The sequence below is a fragment of the Cetorhinus maximus genome, chromosome 7 (assembly GCF_964194155.1).
Source record: "Cetorhinus maximus chromosome 7, sCetMax3.hap1.1, whole genome shotgun sequence".
Lineage (NCBI taxonomy): Eukaryota > Metazoa > Chordata > Chondrichthyes > Lamniformes > Cetorhinidae > Cetorhinus > Cetorhinus maximus.
This window is the reverse complement of record NC_135885.1, coordinates 108494777-108500776: the sequence shown is the minus strand read 5'-3', so window position 1 is coordinate 108500776 and position 6000 is coordinate 108494777.

Sequence of the window (6000 nt, the reverse complement as noted above, 5' to 3'; positions counted from 1 at the left end):
GATAATTCACACTTGGGACAAAGCAGCCAATAGCATTCCGCTGCTGTGAACCATTTGGAAATGACTCAGCCTGTGGTGCATTCTTCCAAATCATGCTGACATCCGGCACTCTCAGTTGGGGATCCTGGGCTGCATTTATCCTCAGCTTGAAATGGATGCAGACTACCTGAGCTCAAGGCCAGTCCTGGCCTTTGCCAAGTCCAAAATGCACACGCACCATGAAGCCCTCAAGGGCATGCGTCATTGCAAATAAGGAGCATAGTTCAGCTTCAGTACATCCTCGCTCCCATCACACTGCTTTCCTGCATTGTCTAGAACAATCATGTGCACTTCCAGAGCATGCTCAAAGCCTCTATTGCCAGCCAGGAAATACCATTTGCAATTAGCGTCAGTGGCCTCAGCGAGTGCGGGGATGCACAGTTAGGGGACGCACAGCGCTGCATCCCTAGTTTGTGACGAGAGCCTTGTCCCCACAAGACACACAAACTACAGGGTGAGAGATGCTCAAGGCTGGACATTCGAGCGCCAGGACAATAATATGGCAGAGAGGGGCCGAGCTTCATCACCTCGAGGTGGCAAGGTGCCCCCACTTATTGGTGCACTTAACAGATGTACACTCTGAAAGTCAGAAATGTGGTTGGCTGACAGCAGCGCATACGAGCTCTGAGTTTGGGCTCATGGCATGTGAACAAGGTTCGCTCCACAAGTACGCTTAACATTAAGATTGAGGTATCACTGATGTCAAGAATGATGTATAAAAGGGACACACTCCTTGGTGATACGGAAGCACACTACATTGACAAGAGGCTGATGATGGCAACGTCTCCTGCCCTGAGAGGGGAGAGGGCCCATGGTATCGCACTTGATTGACAGAAACACAGCCCATCATATAAGGGAGGCATAGACAAGAGATGTGAAATGGGTGTGATTCTAATTACATTTGTGTACATTATATACATGTTGTGAACCACCGAGTCACCATTGCGCTCCAATATCTTTTCAGCTTTTCTAACACTACCGCTACATATTGGTGCTTCCCCGACATCCACAGCGGAGGTGGAGGCAGCCTGCTGACTGCTGCGCCCTATTGTCTGTGATGACCTAGGCAGGCGTCCTCTGGAGGGCCGAGGCCTGGAGGGCTGAAGCCTGCTTTGGGTTTTCAGCTGTGGGTTAGGTGCACCCTTCTTGTCCTGTGGAGCTGGAGCTGATAGGGTCACAGGAAAAGGGTATTCGAATCGGCCGGAGAGTCCGGAGTCGCCTAACTGGATGACTGCTGGTCCTCCTCCCTATTGGTGGCCGAGAGCCACTAGCACATTCTTTGAGGATAAGGAGCAACTAAAGTGAAATTTAGGTGCTCTGCACCCCTCCGTTGTTGACACTGATGGACGTCATCAATGCCTACTTCGATGAAGTGCAGCTCCTGCAGCAGTGCAGGACTGATGTCCTGGACCAAGGTCTCCATGGCGGCCGCCAACCTGCCGGTGTTGACCTCAGTGTGTTGGCATGCCGGCGCTATTACCTCAGACTAAAGGCATATGGGCTTCTCCATTGTCCGTTGCAATCTGAGAAATGCAGCTGACATCGGGAGGAGATGGCGGTGTAGTAGTATTGTCACTGGACTAGTAATCCAGAGACCCAGGCGAATTCTCTGGAGATGAGTTCAAATCTTACCATGGCAACTGGTGGAATTTAAATTCAATAAATAAAATCTGGAATTAAACATTATCATCGATTTTCATAAAAACTGATCTGGTTCACTGATGTCCTTCAGGCAAGGAAATCTGCCATCCTTACCCAGTCTGGCCTACATGTCCAAATGCAGCAAGAATTGGACAACATCCAGGCTGACAAGTGGCAAGCAGCATTCGCGCCACACAAGTGCCAGGCAATGACCACCTCCAATAAGAGAAAGTCCCCTTGACATTCAACGGCATTACCATCACTGAATTCCCCATTATCAACATCCTGGCAGTTAGTATTGACCAGAAACTGAACTGGGCTAGCCATATAAATACTGTGGCTACAAGAGCAGGTCAGAGGCTAGGAATCCTACGGTGAGTAACACAGCTCCTGACTCCTCAAAGCCTGTCCACCAACTAAAGGCACAAGTCAGGTGTGTGATGGGACACTCCCCATTTGTCTGGATGAGTGCAGCTCCCACAACACTCAAGAAGCTTGACACAATCCAGGACAAAGCAGCCCACTTGATTGGCATCCCATCCACAGACATTCACTTCTACCACCACCGACGCACAGTGACAGCAGTGTTTACCATTTACAAGATGCACTGCAGGAATTCACCAAGCCTCCTTAGACAGCACCTTCCAAACCCACGACCACTACCATCTAGAATGACAAGGCCAGCAGATAGATGGGAACGCCACCACCTGGAAGTTCCTCTTCAAGTCACTCATCATCCTGACTTGGAAATATATCGCCGTTTCTTCACTGTCGCTGGGTCAAAGTCCAGGAACTTCTCCCCCAACAGTACTATGGGTGTATCTACATCACGTGGGCTGCAGCGGTCCAAGAAGGTAGCTCACCACCACCTTCTCAAGGGTTCTAGGGATGGGCAATAAAGGCTATTTCCCCTTCGGGGAGAGTCTTGGACCAGAGGGCATAATCTCAGAGTAAGCCCATTTAAGACAGAGATGAGGAGGAATTTCTTCTCTCAGAGGGTGATGAATCTGTGGAATTCTTTACCGCAGAGGGCTGTAGAGGGTGGGTTGTTTAGTATATTCAAGGCTGAGATAGACAGATTTTTAATCAGTAAGTGTATCAAGGGCTATGGGGAAACGGCAGAAAAGAGGAATTGAGGATTATCAGACCAGCCATGATCTCATTGAATGGCGAAGCAGACTCAATGGACCGAATGGCCTACTTCTGCTGCTACGTCTTATGGTCTTACGCTGGCCCAGCCAGCGAAGCCCACATCCCGTGAATGAATAGGAAAAATGTGACTCCAGACCCACAGTAATGTGGTTGACTCTTAACTGCCTTCTGAAATGGCTGAGCAAGCCATTCAGTTCAAGGGCATGGGATAGGCAACAAATGCTGACCTTGCCAGTGAAGTCTACATCCCATGAAAGAATCTTAAAAATCCCTTACTGATGTGATTGCCGCTGCAGCTCCAGCAACTGGTTTTGGACTGAGTTCGGAGGCTCGTCAATTGACTCAGACTCAGCAGAATAACGGCCTCCAGCAATCCTCCGAGTGCCAGTGACCTCAGATGTCTCTGCCTCCACCTGCTGTGGACCAGATCGTGTGCTGTGCTTACCCAATTGTGATCTTGAGGCTGCTCTAGGGCTAGGTCCCAATGAGGTGTGTGTTGTTGTACTGGTGGAGGGTGTGGATGAGCGCTGTGCTCAGGTTCTTCATGTGAGGCTGGAGCTAAGGGCCTGGCTGGTTGGGTGCTTGGCAGAGGTGCCTACAAAAGACAGTAGAGATAATTAGTGCATGGCAACTAAATAAAAAACAGGGCAGTGCATTCACCATAGCCTTGACTAAGGGACAAATTGGTGCAGGATCCTCACTTGAATGTTTGCTGTCTATCTCACCATCACTGCAGGCATGGTCCACGTCCTTTCTGGCCAGCTAAATGGCATGATATTCAAAGGGAGTGAGAACACTGAGTTCTGGCACTCCATCCCCTGACTCTCCCTTTTATTGTGTGCAAGCTTGTCTTGTATGAAGACAGATGGAGAAAGTGTGAGCAAGACAGATGCCAGGGCAGATGATAAGAATGCCTGGCACTTGTGGGTGGTGAGTGGAGCCATGAGCAAGATGAGGACATGATCTCCAGGGGAGATAAGCCCAGATGGAGATGTGAAGGTGTGTGTGAGAGTGAATGGTGATGTCCCTTGAGCTGGTGGCGAGTGAGAGCCCTGTGATTGTGTGACAGTCTTGTGAGTTAAGAGTGATGAGATGGTTGACTTACCCTGGTGGCAAGGATGAGATTATTCATCCTCTGTCTGCACTGGGTGGCTGACCTCTTGTGTGCAGTGTTAGCACTGACCACCCGTGCCTGCCAAGCCAGGGTGGTGAGATTGGTGGACCTCCTGCGGCCACCATGGGGGTAAAGGACATCGCAGCAGGCCTTGACTGCGCCCAGGTGTTCCAGTGAGGCATCTTTGAATTTCAGGGCAGCATGTTTCTTCCCTTTGGGAACCATGTCTACTGTAGAGCAGTCCTGTGCTGCAGTGAGAGAGCTGTTCAGGGGTGCCGTTTAAATATGGTGCCCGGAGTGAGGAAGTGGGGAGCTGATGTCAGGGTGGGCAAATCAAAGGCTGCCCACCAGTGATCCGCCATGTTTCCAGTGTGTGCATAATTAGTGAAGCAGGAAGCAGACAATACAGTGCAAAAACCCACCAATGCGGCTGGTGGGAAAAAAGCCATTTTTCATGCCCACTCCTGTACTTAGTGCATTATAATTTTGCACCTCTCTATAATTTTCTTGTAAATTTGTTCCTCTATATCTTTCCTATGCATTGGTAGCCTGTAGGCTACACGGACAAATGTAATTGTACCTTTTTTGTCCCTCAATTCTAGCCAATAGATTCTGTCCTTGACATTGGGACATCCTCTGTCTCTAGTACTGCTATGTTCTACTCAACCAATACTGCCAGCCTTCCTTTTTTTTCTTCCTTTTCTATCTTTCCTGAATACCTTGCATCCAGGAATATTGAATACCCAGTGCTGGCTTTCTTGGAGCCATGTCCCTGTTAAAGCCACATTCTGTGCCCGTAGCTAAACAATTTTATTTATCACACTGCAGTTGTGATTCACATACATGCACGTTAACCCTTATTTAATCCTTATTACTTTCTCCCTTGCTCTGAACGTACCCATTAACTTATTATTTCCTACTCTAGAATACTCCAGTATTCTGTGCATCTAGGTATGCCTCACTGATATTACCCCCTGGTTCTCATACCCCTCCCAAGTTAGTTTAAACATTATTATTAGTCCCAAATAGCACTGGCAAATCACTCCTCAAGGAAATCAGTCCAGCTCTGTTCAGGTGCAACCTGTCCAGCCTGTACAGATCCAATCATTCTAAGAGCTTGTCCCAATGTTTCAGGAATCTAAAGCCCGCCTTTCTGCACCATCCACTTTCCAGCCACTTATTCATCTGCTTTATCCTTCTATTTCTATACTCACTTGCACATGGATTGAGAGTAATTGGAAGATAGCTACTTTTGGGGTCCTGCTTGCTCATTTCCTACTTAGTTCTCTAAATTCTGACAGCAGGACCACATCCCTCTTTCTGTCTATGTTGTTCATACCAATATGGACCACGACTGTTGGCTGTTCACCCTCCTTCCTCAGGAAGCTGTGCAGATGTTCAGTGACATCCTGACTTCCTTGACTCCGGCACAAGGGAGGAAACATAAAATACTGGATTCAGTTTGCAGCCGCAGAAACATTTGTCTATTCCTTTAACTATCAAATCTTCTACCACTATTGCTCTTCCAATCTACTCTTCTTTGTACCCCTTGTTAGCTGAGCTACCTGCGCTGCCATGGACTTGGCTCTGACTGCACTCCCTAGGTGAATCATCAGTCTCATCAGTATTCAGAACTAAATACTGCTTGGAGAGTAGGGTGCACTCAGGAAATTTTTGGGCCTGTGACCTGTTTGCTGACCGTCTCGTGGTCATCTATTCCCTCTTTCCCTGCATACTCTTAAGCTGCAGTGTAACATCTCTAAACATGTTATCCATGAAGCTCTCAACCTCCATACCCCGTCTTATTCCCCATGTCCTTTCCACGCCTCCTTATATCCCCCATATATCCTCCATAGCCACTCACCTAGAATACACTATGTGCAGACATCAGGAGCCATGTAACAGCAATGACAAGTCTTTTAAATAAATATAAATGGTAAATCACTAACAATCTAATGGATCAAATACACAATCATGTCACCATTCAAAAAAATCTCTAGCTCCAATGAAAAAAAAATAGACCCCTTCAGATGATCACTCAGCTGTTTAAACAA